Here is a 24062-nt window from a genome sequence, read left to right as displayed (position 1 = left end):
GTGCCACACACCTGAAACTGATAGAACAGCTGTACAAGAGAGCTATCAAGATGTTTGACAGAAAGTCTTATTCATACCACCACTGTGCCATCCTTGAAAAAATTGCTCCTCTGCCCTCATCACACGTGCAAATACGTGGCTATGGAGTGGGTTAAACACTCTCCCAAAAAGTGACCAGAGGAGACAACAAAAGACATGTATAAATACCAAGCAACAACATGCCATGTACTTCTCTCCAAAAACGAATGAAATGCACTGAAACAATCAATAAAGGATTAATTATTACCTCTGTAACAATTATACACATGATATCACAACATATGGTAAACATAGTTCACATTTTTGATTATGCTGTTTCAAGTAGATTGAGGTAGATTGAGGCAGGAGCCTACTCCCAATGTGGCTCTTATACAAAATGGCGAACAGAGAATGAACACAAACTTTTTAACTGGGAAAACACACTTTTTCACTAGACCACTAGAGACCACTAAGGCAGTTTGAACGAGACATAAAAGTATGTTTGGAAGTGGCTACAAGAAGCTCAAATCATAACGGAAACCAGGGGAACAATAAAAAGTGACGCACACAGCTGGGACCGGAGCGCTTGTTGACGTTCAGGGCTAGCTAATCTGATAATATCGGAAGGAATCCTCCAATCACATTGTTAAAATAAGCTGATAAAACCTACATTTTTGATTACCCTCCAACAACAGTGACAGTTGGCCGGACGTCAACAAGCGCTCCGGTCCCAGCTTTGTGCTGTGTTTCGTTTATGCAGCGATTTTCGTAAACATGTTAGTGTGTTGTCAAGTTGGTGAAGATTGGCACTTTAGTTTTTTATACTTGCATCGTTTCTGAAGTTTGCAGCGCATATTTCCTAATGGAAAGGTTTTAGGTCGTTGAAGCTAATTTCTCCTGTCGGCCACAGTACTGTACATAATAGTAATCGATGTTCAAGATTACAGCGGAACACCACATCATTGCAACATTAACAATGGATCCCTTGAATGAATCTCACACCGACAATATGATCTTTTAAGACTTGTTTTTTGTGGTTTGCATACTTTCATCTGAATTTCCCAGAAGGGTTCATGAACCATTCAAAATTGCTGCGTGTTTCACTCCACATACAAATACAATACTAAGCCTTCTTTGATACTGTGCTAAGTTTTTTATATTGTGCAGGGCACTCAGAGTGTGTCGTACAGTGTGTAATATGCCACCTCTTCCCGACCCTAAGGCCCCACAGGAAGAAGTATGACAAAGGTTCAACCAACACATGCGAGCAGGTCATCAGTTGTCCTGGTAACTTTGAGACCAGACGCTGTGCTTTGGGCTGTCAAGGGTTCAGGTGCTGACATTTACTCACTTTACATGTTTAGAAAATGGTTCATCGTAGTGTCCAAAATATGGCATACTCAGCAGTTGTACTACCTATTGCGCAATTGGGTTTTCCCTGTTCTCCAACAACATGGCATCAGACTAACTTCATGAGCTGATGAAGGGCTGGAACAACATTGTCTCCTATTGTAAAATAAAATAATAATCTGTAAATCACGGCAACAGGTTGTTGTGATGTTAACAGGATAGTCAGTGATAGTAATCAATTATGTGATCGGCCCCGTATGGTTTTGTTTCCCCCCTTTGGATGCATACTTTTCCTTCTTTCTGTGACATTTTTCTTGGCTAACATCTGGATATAATTTCATGGAGCTGGGATTTTGCAGACAGGACCTTATGTACAGATGGTGAGAAAGGGCAAATTCTCTGGTGAAAGGTCAAATCCCTCAACGATGGGAACCATTTTTTAAGTGCGGTGGTTGGAAATGCTATACTGTATATATTGTATACTGTACTGTATTATAAAGTTGCTGATCCTGCGCAAGAAATAGACCCTGATTATTAGAAAACTCTTTGTTTTTGACTTTGTTCTAGATTAAAGTTAAAGAAGCCTTAATGTGCTTTTTGGGGGTTTCCCTTTCCTGTAGTGTGCTATAATGGTTTCTGTGCATGTACATTTTTTCCAAAGGCTAAAATCCCTGTGTTCCCACACTCCCCCACTCCTATGTTTACTTCCGTAACAGAAAGACATCACTATGTAACCCATGTGCTTCTTTTGGATAGCGCTCCAACACATTGTACATGCAATAATGAGTTCAACTTAGACACATATTGCTGATTATATGTCTTAACAATTGATTTGAGTACAATTATTTTAGAACTTTTAAGCTTTTATAAATGGTGGAGTGATATTGAATTGTCTGTCAAGCAGTATTAGGCCTATTTGAGGCTAATGACTGTAATTAGTGAAAACATTCCTGGAAGCTTGTTCTACATCCTTCCTCCAGAGTATCTCTTGCCTTGCCAGCCAGTTAGCAGACAGCCGGCAGCATGGCCACTTCCTTCCTCTATTGACTCCTTGGCTGTCTCCAGTCTCTGACTAATGGTAGCTGCAACATACATTACCAATGCCATTTTGTTTACTCATCAGAGTGGAGAATGTGCAGAATCTAAGTCTGGTATGCTGACACTGTCTTGCTAGCCTCCCCAAAAAATTGTATAGCCATTTCCTTATTTTTCCCTCGGTTTCCTGTGTTCTCAGAGTGTGGGTCTTCAACCAACACCCCAACCCCATTTCCCACATAAAATAAACAGACACATCCAGAGACTCTCGATAACACACTCTCTCACCCAAGGAGGGGGACAAAAGAAGAACATGGAGAGTTTGAACGTCCACACTTTCTATTTCTATTGTTCTGTCTTGTTTTTCCTTTTGGCTGGTTGGTGACAAGCCTGGTCATTTATAATACATCACCCCGAGCACTCACACTGCCTTCTACTGCCCTGTCTTGATAAGGAACACCCCCAGCACAATCTGTTACCGTCTAGCCAGAATTAGGATAGAGTGCTGAGAGGAAAGTCATGGCATTTACACCTTGAGACAGTTTCTAACCCTAACCCCATTTTAAAGTATTTCACCATCCTTGACCAATTCTGATACAAACTCTTAACATATACGACATTTAAACTAACCAACGTTTGTGGCAGAATCATTCATTTCAATGTGAATTGCATTTTCAGTTGATGATGATCGGACCGAGAGCTTTTACTGGTCAATAAAATGTTGCCGTGCAATACAAATGTTATCTGACAAGAATTTCTGTTGTCAGTTGTATTTTACAAGATCTGGTTTTTAGTGAGTAGAGAATAGGCCTGACATTCTATTATGTAGTTATCTCTGTTAGCAGGTGGTGGTCAATTTGACTTTTTAGCAGGGATCCTTTAACATAGCTACAATAAACAAAGTACTTTTCCCAGGAATAGTTCCCGGAACTTTTATTTCCTGGAACTATCTAGTAAATCGCGTTCACACCGGAATAAGTCCCTGAGAGAGCCGCTTTCTTCTTCTTCTTCTTCTTCTTCTTCTTCTTCTTCTTCTTCTTCTTCTTCTTCTTCTTCTTCTTCTTCTTCTTCTTCTTGTTTACTGGCAGGCCGCAAACAACTTCACGGCGTATACTGCCACCCGAAGTCCCCGGCCGGAAGCGCCGACACCTCCTCCTCACTCCACCGCTCCCATGTTTTATTTTGTGTTGCTTCATGCTAATAATGCTAATGCGAGCAAATAAAATGGTGGCTTCACAAAAACTTTTTTAAGTTTTACGGGGCGTGGTTTGCAATTCGCCCAGCCTAACAGAAATTGAGGCAAAACAAAGTTCTAGTTCCAGATCTTTTTGGTGTGAATGCAAAATCCCAGGAACTATCGGAATTATTCCTGGGAAAAGTACTTATGAGTACCGTGCCCCAAAGCCTCCATGATCGGAGCACATTTTAAATGAGCACGTGACATTAAACCTTGAATCTTTACAGCACTAGAACTAAACTCAACCACACATGAGGTGCAGATGTTAGTTTGTCTACACCAACTCCAACCACCACCCTTAAATCTAGCCATTTATTTACCATATTTTATTGGAAAACATCTCTGAAACTCTGAAAAAGTCATATTGCTACTTTACCATAAAAGGCCAATTCGACCGATTGGTTGAGCATATTTTCAAAAAAATAATTACACCCTTGTTAAAACTTTTTTTGTGCATCAATCTAATTATATTCAGTCAGTGCCCTGCCATGTGAAAAAGGATATGGTTACCTTACAAAAGTTTACCAAAAAGAGTGATTTCTTCAGCAGTGATTTTTAGCATTGCCAACTTCCTCAGGGGAAGCTAGCTGAAGGGCTTTCTGTTCGAACCACAGTGACATCTAGAGGTTGTTTTGTGCATAACATGTCAACCAAAGGGTAGAGCTGGCTGAATCAGATGGAGTTAAACTTTTTTTTTTTTTTTCAACAAGATATCAAGACACAAAATGTGCTCTACCAAATGGTGGTGCTGGCAGTTAAAGGGTTAAAACGTACGTTCCTGTGTGGTTAACACCATGGGTCAGAACAATAAAAAACTTGTTTTTTGTCAAAAGTTGTGTACATGATGAACATTCAGTTGAGAGTTGTGGGGATCAGGCTGAAATGAGATGCTCAGGTCCCACAGGATATCTATTTCTATCTCCTATATTTGTCTATATAATTTGAGATTATTTTTCAGATTGTGATTTTGCAATGAGATTCCAGTGTACACAGCAGATCACTGGAAACGTGGTTCTATAATTTAACCGGCCATGGCCGCAGTGTCTGCCTGTCTGTTTCCCTTCAGGACTGAATGTTATATTTCAGGACTTCCGTTCGTTTTCTGCTCCAAAATAATTCTGTTGGCACATCTGTGTTTTGAACGAGAGTGGATGCACCTGTTGATGTCCAGCTTCTATCTGAGGAAGTTATTTTTTGAGAAAGAGTGCAGATGTTAAAAACACAGCAGCGATATAATAATGTTAGAGACAGCGATTTCCTCAAAGATATTTCCTTCAACTTTGGAACACACTTCCTCTACTTATTTTAGGCACCGTTTGTTATCAAAACAGAATGATATCAGAGTTTGCAGGAATACCAAAGTGTCGGTTTGGCCTTGAAAGACAAATATAAATACTTGACTTAATAGTTAATATATTATTGCAGTCACCCAATATTTACCTACTCTTGTTAGTACTTTTTAGTGTGCATATAAACCCTTATAAGTCAGAATAATGCACACACTTTAAGTAACACATTTCAATGTTTATCCTGCAAAACATATTGTAACACATGATTATTACAATACGTGGGAGGGCCACATGAAGTGTGCTGTGATGGCTGAACAAAACAAACTGAACTCTAAGAATAGTTGGAAGTGTTCAAAATACAGTTTTGACAAGTGTTGGTTAGAGGTCACTGCGAGACAAAAGCAGAGTGCAGACAGCGAGAGGAATAAGTATTTCACATGTAGGGAAATATTAGATATAAAATGAAACAAACACACAAAATAGCTTGGTAAAGTTCCCAGCCTGATATCAGTAGGTGAATTAGTCAGCCTCTTGGGATCAGGAATAATTCTTGCAAATCTCATGTAAATCTGAAGGTTATTTTTTTTATATAATTTTTTTGCCACAACAACATGCAAATGAGTATGTTCTCCTCAAATGTATACTACATATTTAAGTATGTTTTGAAGTCTTGAAGTCCACTGGCTGGAAAATGAGTGCTACCACCTACTTTTCTTGATACACCAACTCCTATTTCCAGTAGTACCAGTCCTCTGCCCAGACTAATGTTGCATCAATACGTCCCTCGGATGGTCTAATTTCCTGAGTTGGGAAGTCATTCTTCTGACTATAGTGTGTTCATTAGCTTTAAATCTTTAAATTGAATGCTAAAAAGACGATGTTTTTTATTCTATAGCTCTGAACTTGTATAGCTCTTTACGATTTGTTGTACTGTGTTGACTTGAGGTGACGTTCACGTAAATTGTATACAACAATCGGAAAAGTTTCATAAAATTGTGCCTGTAGTTTTTTCGTAATTCCTTTTGACAGAATAAAAGACAAAAAAACTAAAACAGAAGTAAATACACATCAAGCTGATAATGGTGGAGTAATTATAATCAATCACGAGGAAATCCGCTGAGAAAATGATCCTTATCATTGCCTTTACACTAAAGTTAATAACCCTAACGAGCGATTCATTATCATACTAGGTGACTCATTTTGAATGGACTCATGAGACTTAAAGGTTAAAAATAGATCCATACCGTAGCTCTTCCAGTGAGAACTGATTTAACAGCTCAGATCAGGTCTGGAAAAACTGACTGTACGCAATACCTCTCTCACAGGAAGTGCTTTTGACGTCTTGTAAATTGGGAATTCCATGCGCAAGGAAGATGACCGTACCAAATGTTATGCTTTTGCCCCTTCAGAGCAGTTTTTTACATGAACAGATTTTACTTGCACATCACAGCTGTGGCATGAATTATGTCCCACATCTGTGCATGGTTCCGCTTTATTAACTGGGTTAAACTGACCCACTTTCCCTGAAATAAAGCAATACAGGGAGATTTGAGTAGCCAATATGCATCCTTGAATTCCATAATCCATCACCATGACACTCTGGAACATTTACTCTCAGGAAGACGCATGAAAACTGCATTAGAAAATGTTCCCACAGTGAGAACCCTGTCCTCTGGGTCAGACAAATATGTTCATGTCTGTATATTAAGATATGAGTTTGGCTTGTTTTAGCTAACAATTCAAAGTAGCTAAGGATGTCTGGCACCCCATAAGAAGACCGGCTGAGCAACAGCCACCCATTCGTTATAAGGTGAAGAAGTCATAAGAGTATGTATATTTCAACTGCCTGTATTTATTTAGAGCAGTCATCAATATTGAGAAAGTTAAATAGTGAATTTCTCTTCTTTTAGTGAAAGTAAAAGGATTTCAAAGTCATGCAGGGATGCAGTTAAGCTTGGCAAAGCTTTTCAAAAGACCATCAAACTGTAGTTTGTACGGTGTATGAAAGCAAGCAGGAAGAGTAGTAAATTAATTTCCAATTCGCCACTTGTATTACTGTATCACCTCATTTTAAATAAGGCTTACAATTCAAATAGGATACAAATTGACACCCAATTGCAAATGACTATATAATGGGCTTAAAAATGTCCATCCTGGATATTGGTTGATTTTTAAGTCCCATATATCATAAGTGGGAGTTCTTCACCCAGCAAATGAAAGCTTAGTGAAATTCCTTTCTCCTCTGAAAAAAGAAATATCTCCGATGACATTCTTCCTTTCGCAACCGAGTGTGAAGCAGCTGGGATGAGGATCAGCACCTCCAAATCTGAGGCCATGGTTCTCAGCAGGAAACCGATGGACTGTCCACTCCAAGTAGGGAATGAGTCCTTACCCCAAGTGAAGGAGTTCAAGTATCTCGGGGCCTTGTTCTCGAGTGAGGGAACAATGGAGCGTGAGATGGGCCGGAGAATCGGAGCAGCGGGAGCGGTACTGCAGTCGCTTTACCGCACCGTTGTGACGAAAAGGGAGCTGAGCCAGAAGGCAAAGCTCTCTGTCTTCTGGGCCATTTTCGTTCCTACCCTCACCTATGGTCATGAAGGATGGGTCATGACCGAAAGAACGAGATCGAGTGGATACAAGCGGCCGAGATGGGTTTTCTCCGCAGGGTGGCTGGTGTCTCCCTTAGAGATAAGGTGAGAAGTTCGGTCATCAGGGAGGGACTCGGAGTTGAGCCGCTCCTCCTTCGGGTCGAAAGGAGCCAGTTGAGGTGGTTCGGGCACCTAGTTAGGATGCCACCTGGGCGCCTCCCTAGGGAGGTGTTCCAGGCACGTCCAGCTGGGAAGAGACCAAGGGGTAGACCTAGGACCAGGTGGAGGGATTATATCTCTTCGCTGGCCTGGGAGCGCCTTGGGATCCCCAGTCAGAGCTAGTTGATGTCGCCAGGGAAAAGAAAGTTTGGGGCTCTCTGCTGGAACTGCTACCCCCCGCGACCCGACCACGGATCAGCGGGAAAAGATGGATGGATGGATGCATGGATGGACATTCTTCCTGTCGGCTTCATTTTCCAAGGGACAAAGCCCCCGCCATTACTGCACATTAGTGCCACTAGACACACACTAGCACAAATGTACACACCATACAGAGATATATATATACTGGCACAATATACCGTGTAGCCTAATGTGGTCAACTGTGTGAATATATCTACATTGAAAAAGGTTGATATGTCTCCATGCTTTAATGTTCAAAAAGCTCTTTATGTTTTTCACACTGCCTGTGCGGCAGCACCTCTTTTCACCCCCTGTCTGAAACCAGAGCCCAGTCTGCTCTGATTAGTTAGCTGGCCGGTTCTGTAACCCACCAGAAATGTCCCGCCCCTTAGCCTATTACGTTCAATGTGTTGGAGTGCTAGCCAATAGAAGTGTGATTTGTACGTAGTGATGTCAATACTGTATGTTACAAAAGTAAACAATGGAGTCCAATGGAGGTGTTTCAGGCAAGGGGGGGAGAGAAACTCCTTTGGCATTAGGGCAGGGATATCTAGATACTTTCCAAGGTTTTAAATAATGAATTGTGCTACTTTTAAAGCAAGCAACGATGTTTTCAAATCTGTAATCAAAGAGGTCCGCAAAAACGCTATCGACCAATCAGATTGCTTGATTTGGACTTGCCAGTTGTATAAATATATTTAAATTTCTTCCGTTACGAAACAAACTTACAAAGCATAAGATGGAAACATTTAAGATTAACTTCGACCTCCGGGGGGGTCTTACTATGGAGGAGTGGATTGAGCAGTGCCTATCTCCAGAAAAAAAAGCACCTAAACGACGACATGCAGAGCTACGTGAAGAGCAGGTAGACCAACTGGAAAAGTACCACCATTCAAAAGCTTTCTGATGCGGGTCTTGAAACAAAGCTGAGAATTATGACCGTTGTGGCCACAGGTGCGAAAGCTCTCTCCAGAGCTACTGGAAGCCCAATCTCGGGGACCGGAGAAAGTGGAGCAATATTCTCGCCACGCCAAGCAACAGCCTAGAACAACCTCAACCTATACAAGTAACCTCGTAAGCCATTCTACTGACGCTGGACAGTTTTTCCGTGGCTGCACAATAAACGGCAACATACAAATGAATGTAAATATGGATCAGATAGACCTAAGATCCAAATGGTTAATGGACTGAATTTTTAAAGCATTTTTTAGAAGACATGCTCACAATGCAAAAGCTTTTTTTAACCTTTTAACAAAGGAGGCTTCCGAAACATAAGTCCTTGGAAGCTAATGGTCAATTAAAAAGGAGAAAGCAGATGGTCCAGTTTGCTCTAGTTCCAAATCAAGGGCACAGGGACTTTCTTTTCAACACATGCAAGAAGTTTCCACAGGCCATCCCAGTGGAGGCACACCACGTAGGCTGTTAATTATATTTAATACCACCACCAACTCCCATTTCCTTTCAACAGTTGCTGTGAGTTTGTTCAAGAGGTTTGGCTGGCCCACTGTATCTTGTTTCACATGACACTCCACCACTCAATGAGCAGTTTGGGATGCAGTTTCTCTCCAAGGGAAATGCTCGGAAAGTCCTAGAGCCTAGCTGAATGGAAGATATCCGAACATTTTGTTACAATATTGGATTTGAGAGGGACCCAGACAATTGTTCTGGCACACATTTTTGGACAATGCAATATGTGCTCCAAAGTCAGGAGGACTTTGCCTGTGTTTTGCATAGCTTTTTGCCACTTATACATTACTATCTTAGCATTGCACCTAAAAAAAAAGTGAACACAAAGTGCTCTCATCTTCAATCACCACACCTATATTTTACATCCGTAGTGAATTCATCTTTCCTGGGCATCATTTTCATATTTTCCATTTCAGGCTCACCCAAGTTGTTTTTTAAAGTCATCCAGTTCATCTGTGTCTATCTCCAGGTTTTGGGCCTTGGAATGATGCTATAAGAAAAGCTATGGTTAAGGAGTCTTGAAGAAACTTGAAATGATCTAAGTAATTTTGAATCGATAAAACAAGAGCCAGAAGATCTTTTTTTCGTACAGAAATGAGAATAGCACACGTGGGATCCAGACAGGGGCGGACTGGGACTACAAATCAGCCTGGGACTCTCGACCGGCCCACTTCGGTACCGCCGGCCCACCGCGGTACCGCTAGTAAATACCGCTAGTAAATACCGCTAGTAAATACCGCTAGTAAATACCGCTAGTAAATTGTCGGGGGGACTGGGGGGGGTAGACAATTTACTAGCGGTAGACATTAAGGGTAAATAATGTCTACCTCCGGGCCGGTGGACTTGTATTATCACTGGCCCCACCATTATAACCTCTGGCCCGGAGCATTCGTCCAAAAAAAAATCGACTAATAATGAAGAAAATTAACACATTTGTTGCAATAGTAATGTATGCACTAACTACATTACTACTTGTACTACAACATTTTAAACATCAGTTCTTCCTCATTTTCCTCAATTGTTCATATTTGGTTTATTAAAATAATGATATTGTGGTCATTGTTAAAAAATGTCTGCTATTATTATTATTATTTGTATAATGCACTTTCTGCCTTCCTGTCATTAGGAGTTAGAGATGTAATGGCTATGTAATAGATTTGATTAGAACCTTCATTATCCTAAACTGCTGGGACATTTTGCCAATACCTTTATATTGTCTACTCTTCACTTACTTGTCAGCATAGGTCGGCATTGATGTACAGAGCCGACAGAAGACCTTGTTTATATGGGCATCATATTGAGAGGTGCAGCCAGTGACGCGTCCTAAAACCAGGAAGTAAGCTGCTGGTTCCCTCCACAAGGGTTTTGGAAAATAGCTGGAAATAAGGTCTGTGGAAAACAAACCCGTTTGATAAATGCACGTTTTGTTCAGCCGGATAATCTCCACATGTCTACCCTACTTTTATAATTTTCGAATCATAAATCTAATCGATAGATTATAAAAGGGTTTTAGGACGCGTCACTGCAGCCAACTCCATCGATCAAGCCTGGCTGAAACTTTCTCTCCCTCTTCTTCTCATACTCCCCGTCACTCTCCTTTAACTCTTCCGGTGACTTTCTTTTATTTCAAGATTGTTTTTGGTCCAGCGCTTGGTCGGTTACCGGTGGTTTTTAAAACATTTTGGCGGATGGTTAGGCGGCGCGAAAGTCTGTAGTGAAGCAGCGCGCTCCCGCTCACGGGGAGCCTGCCCCCGCTGCGCTCCGGAGCAACAGCTGTTTGCTTTTCACCCAACAACAACAACGACAACCGACTCACGGAACGCTATGTTGTAGCGTTGATAAACGAAACAATTTAACTAAATGCTAGGCAAAATACCAATCCCACAGGACAATTTTATATGTTAGTGCCCGGAGCGGCAAGTTGTGGCTGGCCCGGGGTGTCTAAATAGTGCTTCCGGGCCAGCGGCCATTTAATGTCGAGCCTGCCGGTTACCGGCCGGACCACATTGTCCGACCGGCCCACTTCAGTACCGGCCCATCGGGATTCGTCCCGAACGTCCCGATGGCCCAGTTCCGTCCCTGGATCCAGATCTTGGTCAAATGGGGAAGCATATAAACAAGATGTCCATCCTCGATGTCTTTAATCTGCATTTCTATTTGAAGCTCTCAGTGTGAAACCCTTTATAGCAGTGACCACCAACTGGCGGCCCGCGGGCCAACATCCGGCCCGCCAGACATTCTCATCCGCCCGCACGACGGTGGTGACTGTGGCGTTGGCGGAGTGGTTACTGCGTTCTCGTGAGTAAGGTGCAGTACCGGACAGAGATGGGGACTCGAGTCTGCGACTCGGACTCGAGTCGCACTTAAGTCGCACACACAGAGACTTCAGACTTGACTTGGACTCGTGAACAATGATTGTGTTTTCTATTTTTTGGCGTATTAAAGGTGGGGTAGGTTAAATTTGAGAGAAAACCGGCTCGAGATCGGCTAGAATTTGAAAATACACAACTGGAGATAATCTGCTAGGGCTGCCACTTCCTTACAGAGCCCCTCCTCCAACACACACGAAAACGCGCACATGACCAATGAGGGCACGAGATAAGTTTGTGCCCAGAGTGGAAGGCTGTCAGGCAGGTAGGCCATCCAGTTACTTAGCCGGGCTCATTACGCAGACGTGCGCGCTTCTGTTTACTACCCTCGTAGTAACACAATGGCGACCGGCGGCACACCTGCGGCTGTACCGCTTGTAATAATTAGGTTCAACTACAAAAACTTCGAGCAAAACGCCGGCGGCACCAACAAAAGGAGCGCACACTGCAAAGTCCTGCAATATCAAAAATCAAGGATGCTGGCGCAACAACGTCGAATTTCATCAGGCACTTGAAAACTCACCCGGAGAGGTCAGTCACATTAACGCATGGACGGTTAGCAAACATGTTAGCTCAGAATCAGCTATGTAATGTTAACTTAGCTTGCTGCTAGCTTTGTAACTGAATATTTGAAAAGATGAGTGAATGTTTGCTTGTCACACTTGTTTGAGTTGAGTGGCGTTGACATCCAACTCTTGACATGACATAAAAAAGGTCGGTAACGTTAATCATTACCCGCTTTTAAGTACTTTTAACAGTTTCCCTGCGGGGGATTAATAAAGTATTTGTGATACTGATTTCTGATTCTGAAGTGTTTTGCTTATAAGTTGTTTGCATTTAGCTAAAGTGTGATGTTTTTCCTCATATTGCATTGCAATAGCCTGTTTAAAGTGATCATATAACAAACAACTAATCAGTACTGATACTGTATGCTAATAGATATAGGAGTGATAATAACACAGTAAATGCTTTGAATTTCTTAGATATAGCTGTGCAGTATTCTTAACAGACTGGATAGCAGCAGACAATAGAAGGCTTATTACAACCAGAAGAGACATGAGACTTTTATTTTTTTAGAGACATGAGACTTGACTTGGACTCGTGACCAAAGACTTGAGACTTGATCAAGTCTCACCCCACAAAGACTTGAGACTTGACTTGGACTTGTGACCAAAGACTTGAGACTTGATCAAGTCTCACCCCACAAAGACTTGAGACTTGACTTGGACTTGTGACCAAAGACTTGAGACTTGACTTGGACTTGTGACCAAAGACTTGAGACTTGACTTGGACTTGCAAAAAAAGACTTGTGAACATCTCTGGTACCGGAGTCCAATAGAGAGGCAGCAGCTGCGAGTCAGTGGAATGGGTACTGCGAAACCTTCCCTGCCTTGAAGAAGAAGTGATCCTTCGTTGTGAACAGAGCCGTATAAGTGAAGAGTGCTTTGTGCACTCCGCACCACAGCAGTAGCCCCGCTACAGACAGAGTCCAACAGAGAGGCTGGAGCTGCGGGACAGTAGCCTAGAAGCAGGGTTGGGTTGTAACGGAATACATAACGGCGTTACGTAATCAGAATACAAAAATCCAGTAGGCTAACTGTATTCAGCTGGCGTTACATTTGAAAAACGAGTAATCTGATTACAGTTACTTTCGTAAACCTGAAGTGAATACATTTTGGAATACTTATTGGAATTATTGGTGGAAAAGTTTCCTCACAAAATGTAATATTCATTACCGGCAGAACTGTGTGCACACTGCACGGCGCTGCAGCATGTCTGTGAGCGAGAGAGAGATGCAGCGTGTCTGTGAGGCCCCGCCCCCGCACGCAGATGAGAGAGAGAGAATCTCTTTTAAAATATATTGAAAGTTAGAAACGGAGATGGTTAGATAAAATGTGAAAGATAACGTTATGTAGCTTTTAAGCTTTTATAAATGGTGGAGTGATATTGAATTGTCTGTCAAGCAGTATTAGGCCTATTTGAGGCTAATGACTGTAATTAGTGAAAACATTCCTGGAAGCTTGTTCCTACATCCTTCCTCCAGAGTATCTCTTGCCTTGCCAGCCAGTTAGCCGACAGCCGGCAGCATGGCCACTTCCTTCCTCTATTGACTCCTTGGCTGTCTCCAGTCTCTGACTAATGGTAGCTGCAAACATACATTACCAATGCCATTTTGTTTACTCATCAGAGTGGAGAATGTGCAGAATCTAAGTCTGGTATGCTGACACTGTCTTGCTAGCCTCCCCAAAAAATTGTATAGCCATTTCCTTATTTTTCCCTCGGTTCCTGTGTTCTCAGAGTGTGGTCTTCAACCAACACCCCAACCCCATTTCCCACATAAATAAACAGACACATCCAGAGACTCTCGATAAACACACTCTCTCACCAAGGAGGGGGACAAAGAAGAGAACATGGAGAGTTTGAACGTCCACACTTTCTATTGCTATTGTTTGTCTGTTTTTCCTTTTGGCTGTTGGTTACAAGCCTGGTCATTTATAATACATCACCCCGAGCACTCACACTGCCTTCTACTGCCCTGTCTTGATAAGGAACACACCCAGCACAATCTGTTACCGTCTAGCCAGAATTAGGATAGAGTGCTGAGAGGAAAGTCATGGCATTTACACCTTGAGGACAGTTTCTAACCTAAACCCCATTTAAAGTATTTCACCATCCTTGACCAATTCTGATACAAACTCTTAACATATACGACATTTAAACTAACAACGTTGTGGCAGAATCATTCATTTCAATGTGAATTGCATTTTCAGTTGATGATGATCGGACCGAGAGCTTTTACTGGTCAATAAATGTTGCCGTGCAATACAAATGTTATCTGACAAGAATTTCTGTTGTCAGTTGTATTTTACAAGATCTGGTTTTTAGTGAGTAGAGAATAGGCCTGACATCTATTATGTAGTTATCTCTGTTAGCAGGTGGTGGGTCAATTTGACTTTTAGCAGGGATCCTTTAACATAGCTACAATAAACAAAGTACTATTTTCCCAGAATAGTTCCGGAACTTTTATTTCCTGGAACTATCTAGTAAATCGCGTTCACACCGGAATAGTCCCTGAGAGAGCCGCTTTCTTCTTCTTCCTCTTCTTCTTCGTCTTCTTCTTCTTCTTCTTCTTCTTCTCTTCTTCTTCTTCTTCTTCTTCTTCTTGTTTACTGGCAGGCCGCAAACAACTTCACGGCGTATACTGCCGACCGAAGTCCCCGGCCGGAAGCGCGACACCTCCTCCTCACTCCACCGCTCCCATGTTTTATTTTGTGTTGCTTCATGCTATAATGCTAATGCGAGCAATAAAATGGTGGCTTCACAAAAACTTTTTTAAGTTTTACGGGCGTGGTTGCAATTCGCCCAGCCTAACAGAAATTGAGGCAAAAACAAAGTTCTAGTTCCAGATCTTTTTGGTGTGAATGCAAATCCCAGGAACTATCGGAATTATTCCTGGGAAAAGTACTTATGAGTACCGTGCCCCAAAGCCTCCATGATCGGAGCACATTTTAAATGAGCACGTGACATTAAACCTTGAATCTTTACAGCACTAGAACTAAACTCAACCACACATGAGGTGCAGATGTTAGTTTGTCTACACCAACTCCAACCACCACCCTTAAATCTAGCCATTTATTTACCATATTTTATTGGAAAACATCTCTGAAACTCTGAAAAAAGTCATATTGCTACTTTACCATAAAAGGCCAATTCGACCGATTGGTTGAGCATATTTTCAAAAAAAATAATTACACCCTTGTTAAACTTTTTTTGTGCATCAATCTAATTATATTCAGTCAGTGCCCTGCCATGTGAAAAAGGATATGGTTACCTTACAAAAGTTTACCAAAAAGAGTGATTTCTTCAGCAGTGATTTTTAGCATTGCCAACTTCCTCATGGGAAGCTAGCTGAAGGGGCTTTCTGTTCGAACCACAGTGACATCTAGAGGTTGTTTTGTGCATAACATGTCAACCAAAGGGTAGAGCTGGCTGAATCAGATGAGTTAAACTTTTTTTTTTTTTTTCAACAAGATATCAAGACACAAAATGTGCTCTACCAAATGGTGGTGCTGGCAGTTAAAGGGTTAAAACGTACGTTCCTGTGTGGTTAACACCATGGGTCAGAACAATAAAAAACTTGTTTTTTGTCAAAAGTTGTGTACATGATGAACATTCAGTTGAGAGTTGTGGGGATCAGGCTGAAATGAGATGCTCAGGTCCCACAGGATATCTATTTCTATCTCCTATATTTGTCTATATAATTTGAGATTATTTTTCAGATTGTGATTTTGCAATGAGATTCCAGTGTACACAGCAGATCACTGGAAACGTGGTTCTATAATTTAACCGGCCATGGCCGCAGTGTCTGCCTGTCTGTTCCCTTCAGGACTGAATGTTATATTTCAGGACTTCCGTTCGTTTCTGCTCCAAAATAATTCTGTTGGCACATCTGTGTTTTGAACGAGAGTGGATGCACCTGTTGATGTCCAGCTTCTATCTGAGGAAGTTATTTTTTGAGAAAGAGTGCAGATGTTAAAAACACAGCAGCGATATAATAATGTTAGAGACAGCGATTTCCTCAAAGATATTTCCTTCAACTTTGGAACACACTTCCTCTACTTATTTTAGGCACCGTTTGTTATCAAAACAGAATGATATCAGAGTTTGCAGGAATACCAAAGTGTCGGTTTGGCCTTGAAAGACAAATATAAATACTTGACTTAATAGTTAATATATTATTGCAGTCACCCAATATTTACCTACTCTTGTTAGTACTTTTTAGTGTGCATATAAACCCTTATAAGTCAGAATAATGCACACACTTTAAGTAACACATTTCAATGTTTATCCTGCAAACATATTGTAACACATGATTATTACAATACGTGGGAGGGGCCACATGAAGTGTGCTGTGATGGCTGAACAAAACAAACTGAACTCTAAGAATAGTTGGAAGTGTTCAAAATACAGTTTTGACAAGTGTTGGTTAGAGGTCACTGCGAGACAAAAGCAGAGTGCAGACAGCGAGAGGAATAAGTATTTCACATGTAGGGAAATATAGATATAAAATGAAACAAACACACAAAATAGCTTGGTAAAGTTCCCAGCCTGATATCAGTAGGTGAATTAGTCAGCCTCTTGGGATCAGGAATAATTCTTGCAAATCTCATGTAAATCTGAAGGTTATTTTTTTATATAATTTTTTTGCCACAACAACATGCAAATGAGTATGTTCTCCTCAAATGTATACTACATATTTAGTATGTTTTGAAGTCTTGAAGTCCACTGGCTGGAAAATGAGTGCTACCACCTACTTTTCTTGATACACCAACTCCTATTTCCAGTAGTACCAGTCCTCTGCCCAGACTAATGTTGCATCAATACGTCCCTCGGATGGTCTAATTTCCTGAGTTGGGAAGTCATTCTTCTGACTATAGTGTGTTCATTAGCTTTAAATCTTTAAATTGAATGCTAAAAAAGACGATGTTTTTTATTCTATAGCTCTGAACTTGTATAGCTCTTTACGATTTGTTGTACTGTGTTGACTTGAGGTGACGTTCACGTAAATTGTATACAACAATCGGAAAAGTTTCATAAAAATTGTGCCTGTAGTTTTTTCGTAATTCCTTTTGACAGAATAAAAGACAAAAAAAACTAAACAGAAGTAAATACACATCAAGCTGATAATGGTGGAGTAATTATAATCAATCACGAGGAAATCCGCTGAGAAAATGATCCTTATCATTGCCTTTACACTAAAGTTAATAACCCTAACGAGCGATTCATTATCATACTAGGTGACTCATTTTGAATGGACTCATGAGACTTAAAGGTTAAAAATAGATCCATACCGTAGCTCTTCCAGTGAGAACTGATTTAACAGCTCAGATCAGGTCTGGAAAAACTGACTGTACGCAATACCTCTCTCACAGGAAGTGCTTTTGACGTCTTGTAAATTGGGAATTCCATGCGCAAGGAAGATGACCGTACCAAATGTTATGCTTTTGCCCCTTCAGAGCAGTTTTTTACATGAACAGATTTTACTTGCACATCACAGCTGTGGCATGAATTATGTCCCACATCTGTGCATGGTTCCGCTTTATTAACTGGGTTAAACTGACCCACTTTCCCTGAAATAAAGCAATACAGGGAGATTTGAGTAGCCAATATGCATCCTTGAATTCCATAATCCATCACCATGACACTCTGGAACATTTACTCTCAGGAAGACGCCATGAAAACTGCATTAGAAAATGTTCCCACAGTGAGAACCCTGTCCTCTGGGTCAGACAAATATGTTCATGTCTGTATATTAAGATATGAGTTTGGCTTGTTTTAGCTAACAATTCAAAGTAGCTAAGGATGTCTGGCACCCCATAAGAAGACCGGCTGAGCAACAGCCACCCATTCGTTATAAGGTGAAGAAGTCATAAGAGTATGTATATTTCAACTGCCTGTATTTATTTAGAGCAGTCATCAATATTGAGAAAGTTAAATAGTGAATTTCTCTTCTTTTAGTGAAAGTAAAAGGATTTCAAAGTCATGCAGGGATGCAGTTAAGCTTGGCAAAGCTTTTCAAAAGACCATCAAACTGTAGTTTGTACGGTGTATGAAAGCAAGCAGGAAGAGTAGTAAATTAATTTCCAATTCGCCACTTGTATTACTGTATCACCTCATTTTAAATAAGGCTTACAATTCAAAATAGGATACAAATTGACACCCAATTGCAAATGACTATATAATGGGCTTAAAAATGTCCATCCTGGATATTGGTTGATTTTTAAGTCCCATATATCATAAGTGGGAGTTCTTCACCCAGCAAATGAAAGCTTAGTGAAATTCCTTTCTCCTCTGAAAAAAGAAATATCTCCGATGACATTCTTCCTTTCGCAACCGAGTGTGAAGCAGCTGGGATGAGGATCAGCACCTCCAAATCTGAGGCCATGGTTCTCAGCAGGAAACCGATGGACTGTCCACTCCAAGTAGGGAATGAGTCCTTACCCCAAGTGAAGGAGTTCAAGTATCTCGGGGCCTTGTTCTCGAGTGAGGGAACAATGGAGCGTGAGATGGGCCGGAGAATCGGAGCAGCGGGAGCGGTACTGCAGTCGCTTTACCGCACCGTTGTGACGAAAAGGGAGCTGAGCCAGAAGGCAAAGCTCTCTGTCTTCTGGGCCATTTTCGTTCCTACCCTCACCTATGGTCATGAAGGATGGGTCATGACCGAAAGAACGAGATCGAGTGGATACAAGCGGCCGAGATGGGTTTTCTCCGCAGGGTGGCTGGTGTCTCCCTTAGAGATAAGGTGAGAAGTTCGGTCATCAGGGAGGGACTCGGAGTTGAGCCGCTCCTCCTTCGGGTCGAAAGGAGCCAGTTGAGGTGGTTCGGGCACCTAGTTAGGATGCCACCTGGGCGCCTCCCTAGGGAGGTGTTCCAGGCACGTCCAGCTGGGAAGAGACCAAGGGGTAGACCTAGGACCAGGTGGAGGGATTATATCTCTTCGCTGGCCTGGGAGCGCCTTGGGATCCCCCAGTCAGAGCTAGTTGATGTCGCCAGGGAAAAGAAAGTTTGGGGCTCTCTGCTGGAACTGCTACCCCCGCGACCCGACCACGGATCAGCGGGAAAAGATGGATGGATGGATGCATGGATGGACATTCTTCCTGTCGGCTTCATTTTCCAAGGGACAAAGCCCCCGCCATTACTGCACATTAGTGCCACTAGACACACACTAGCACAAATGTACACACCATACAGAGATATATATATACTGGCACAATATACCGTGTAGCCTAATGTGGTCAACTGTGTGAATATATCTACATTGAAAAAGGTTGATATGTCTCCATGCTTTAATGTTCAAAAAGCTCTTTATGTTTTTCACACTGCCTGTGCGGCAGCACCTCTTTTCACCCCCTGTCTGAAACCAGAGCCCAGTCTGCTCTGATTAGTTAGCTGGCCGGTTCTGTAACCCACCAGAAATGTCCCGCCCCTTAGCCTATTACGTTCAATGTGTTGGAGTGCTAGCCAATAGAAGTGTGATTTGTACGTAGTGATGTCAATACTGTATGTTACAAAAGTAAACAATGGAGTCCAATGGAGGTGTTTCAGGCAAGGGGGGGAGAGAAACTCCTTTGGCATTAGGGCAGGGATATCTAGATACTTTCCAAGGTTTTAAATAATGAATTGTGCTACTTTTAAAGCAAGCAACGATGTTTTCAAATCTGTAATCAAAGAGGTCCGCAAAAACGCTATCGACCAATCAGATTGCTTGATTTGGACTTGCCAGTTGTATAAATATATTTAAATTTCTTCCGTTACGAAACAAACTTACAAAGCATAAGATGGAAACATTTAAGATTAACTTCGACCTCCGGGGGGGTCTTACTATGGAGGAGTGGATTGAGCAGTGCCTATCTCCAGAAAAAAAAGCACCTAAACGACGACATGCAGAGCTACGTGAAGAGCAGGTAGACCAACTGGAAAAGTACCACCATTCAAAAGCTTTCTGATGCGGGTCTTGAAACAAAGCTGAGAAATTATGACCGTTGTGGCCACAGGTGCGAAAGCTCTCTCCAGAGCTACTGGAAGCCCAATCTCGGGGACCGGAGAAAGTGGAGCAATATTCTCGCCACGCCAAGCAACAGCCTAGAACAACCTCAACCTATACAAGTAACCTCGTAAGCCATTCTACTGACGCTGGACAGTTTTTCCGTGGCTGCACAATAAACGGCAACATACAAATGAATGTAAATATGGATCAGATAGACCTAAGATCCAAATGGTTAATGGACTGAATTTTTAAAGCATTTTTTAGAAGACATGCTCACAATGCAAAAGCTTTTTTTAACCTTTTAACAAAGGAGGCTTCCGAAACATAAGTCCTTGGAAGCTAATGGTCAATTAAAAAGGAGAAAGCAGATGGTCCAGTTTGCTCTAGTTCCAAATCAAGGGCACAGGGACTTTCTTTTCAACACATGCAAGAAGTTTCCACAGGCCATCCCCAGTGGAGGCACACCACGTAGGCTGTTAATTATATTTAATACCACCACCAACTCCCATTTCCTTTCAACAGTTGCTGTGAGTTTGTTCAAGAGGTTTGGCTGGCCCACTGTATCTTGTTTCACATGACACTCCACCACTCAATGAGCAGTTTGGGATGCAGTTTCTCTCCAAGGGAAATGCTCGGAAAGTCCTAGAGCCTAGCTGAATGGAAGATATCCGAACATTTTGTTACAATATTGGATTTGAGAGGGACCAGACAATTGTTCTGGCACACATTTTTGGACAATGCAATATGTGCTCCAAAGTCAGGAGGACTTTGCCTGTGTTTTGCATAGCTTTTTGCCACTTATACATTACTATCTTAGCATTGCACCTAAAAAAAAAGTGAACACAAAGTGCTCTCATCTTCAATCACCACACCTATATTTTACATCCGTAGTGAATTCATCTTTCCTGGGCATCATTTTCATATTTTCCATTTCAGGCTCACCCAAGTTGTTTTTTAAAGTCATCCAGTTCATCTGTGTCTATCTCCAGGTTTTGGGCCTTGGAATGATGCTATAAGAAAAGCTATGGTTAAGGAGTCTTGAAGAAACTTGAAATGATCTAAGTAATTTTGAATCGATAAAACAAGAGCCAGAAGATCTTTTTTTCGTACAGAAATGAGAATAGCACACGTGGGATCCAGACAGGGGCGGACTGGGACTACAAATCAGCCTGGGACTCTCGACCGGCCCACTTCGGTACCGCCGGCCCACCGCGGTACCGCTAGTAAATACCGCTAGTAAATACCGCTAGTAAATACCGCTAGTAAATACCGCTAGTAAATTGTCGGGGGGACTGGGGGGGGTAGACAATTTACTAGCGGTAGACATTAAGGGTAAATAATGTCTACCTCCGGGCCGGTGGACTTGTATTATCACTGGCCCCACCATTATAACCTCTGGCCCGGAGCATTCGTCCAAAAAAAAATCGACTAATAATGAAGAAAATTAACACATTTGTTGCAATAGTAATGTATGCACTAACTACATTACTACTTGTACTACAACATTTTAAACATCAGTTCTTCCTCATTTTCCTCAATTGTTCATATTTGGTTTATTAAAATAATGATATTGTGGTCATTGTTAAAAAATGTCTGCTATTATTATTATTATTTGTATAATGCACTTTCTGCCTTCCTGTCATTAGGAGTTAGAGATGTAATGGCTATGTAATAGATTTGATTAGAACCTTCATTATCCTAAACTGCTGGGACATTTTGCCAATACCTTTATATTGTCTACTCTTCACTTACTTGTCAGCATAGGTCGGCATTGATGTACAGAGCCGACAGAAGACCTTGTTTATATGGGCATCATATTGAGAGGTGCAGCCAGTGACGCGTCCTAAAACCAGGAAGTAAGCTGCTGGTTCCCTCCACAAGGGTTTTGGAAAATAGCTGGAAATAAGGTCTGTGGAAAACAAACCCGTTTGATAAATGCACGTTTTGTTCAGCCGGATAATCTCCACATGTCTACCCTACTTTTATAATTTTCGAATCATAAATCTAATCGATAGATTATAAAAGGGTTTTAGGACGCGTCACTGCAGCCAACTCCATCGATCAAGCTGGCTGAAACTTTCTCTCCCTCTTCTTCTCATACTCCCTGTCACTCTCCTTTAACTCCTCCGGTGACTTTCTTTTATTTGAAGATTGTTTTTGGCCCGGCGCTTGGCCGGTTACCGCTGGTATTAAAAACATTTGGCGAATGGTTAGGTGGCGCAATAGTCTGTAGTGAAGCAGCGCGCTCCCGCTCACGGGAGCCTGCCCCCGCTGCGCTCCGGAGCAAACAGCTGTTTGCTTTTCACCCAACAACAACAACGACAACCGACTCACGGAACGCTATGTTGTAGCGTTGATAAACGAAACAATTTAACTAAATTGCTAGGCAAAATACCAATCCCACAGGACAATTTTTATATGTTTAGTGGCCCGAGCGGGCAAGTGGTGGCTGGCCCGGGGTGTCTAAATAGTGCTTCCGGGCCAGCGGGCCATTTAATGTCGAGCCCTGCCGGTTACCGGCCGGCCCACATTGTCCGACCGGCCCACTTCAGTACCGGCCCATCGGGATTCGTCCCGAACGTCCCGATGGCCAGTCCGTCCCTGGATCCAGATCTTGGTCAAATGGGGAAGCATATAAAAAAGATGTCCATCCTCGATGTCTTTAATCTGCATTTCTATTTGAAGCTCTCAGTGTGAAACCCTTTATAGCAGTGACCACCAACTGGCGGCCCGCGGGCCACATCCGGCCCGCCAGACATTCTCATCCGGCCCGCACGACGGGGGTGACTGTGGCGTTGGCGGAGTGGTTACTGCGTTCTCGTGAGTAAGGTGCAGTACCGGACAGAGATGGGGACTCGAGTCTGCGACTCGGACTCGAGTCGCACTTAAGTCGCACACACAGAGACTTCAGACTTGACTTGGACTCGTGAACAATGATTGTGTTTTCTATTTTTGGCGTATTAAAGGTGGGGTAGGTAAATTTGAGAGAAACCGGCTCGAGATCGCTAGAATTTGAAAATACACAACTGGAGATAATCTGCTAGAGGCTGCCACTTCCTTACAGAGCCCCTCCTCCAACACACACGAACGCGCACATGACCAATGAGGGCACGAGATAAGTTTGTGCCCAGATGGAAGGCTGTCAGGCAGGTAGGCCATCCAGTTACTTTAGCCGGGCTCATTACGCAGACGTGCGCGCTTCTGTTACTACCTCGTAGTAACACAATGGCGACCGGCGGCACACCTGCGGCTGTACCGCTTGTAATAATTAGGTTCAACTACAAAAACTTCGAGCAAAACGCCGGCGGCACCAACAAAAGGAGCGCACACTGCAAAGTCTGCAATATCAAAATCAAGGATGCTGGCGCAACAACGTCGAATTTCATCAGGCACTTGAAAACTCACCCGGAGAGGTCAGTCACATTAACGCATGGACGGTTAGCAAACATGTTAGCTCAGCATCAGCTATGTAATGTTAACTTAGCTTGCTGCTAGCTTTGTAACTGAATATTTGAAAAGATGAGTGAATGTTTGCTTGTCACACTTGTTTGAGTTGAGTGGCGTTGACATCCAACTCTTGACATGACATAAAAAAGGTCGGTAACGTTAATCATTACCCGCTTTTAAGTACTTTTAACAGTTTCCCTGCGGGGGATTAATAAAGTATTTGTGATACTGATTTCTGATTCTGAAGTGTTTTGCTTATAAGTTGTTTGCATTTAGCTAAAGTGTGATGTTTTTCCTCATATTGCATTGCAA

This window comes from Pseudochaenichthys georgianus, chromosome 21 (assembly GCF_902827115.2).
Source record: "Pseudochaenichthys georgianus chromosome 21, fPseGeo1.2, whole genome shotgun sequence".
Lineage (NCBI taxonomy): Eukaryota > Metazoa > Chordata > Actinopteri > Perciformes > Channichthyidae > Pseudochaenichthys > Pseudochaenichthys georgianus.
The sequence above is the reverse complement of the archived record's forward strand: the minus strand, read 5'-3'. Positions refer to the sequence as shown.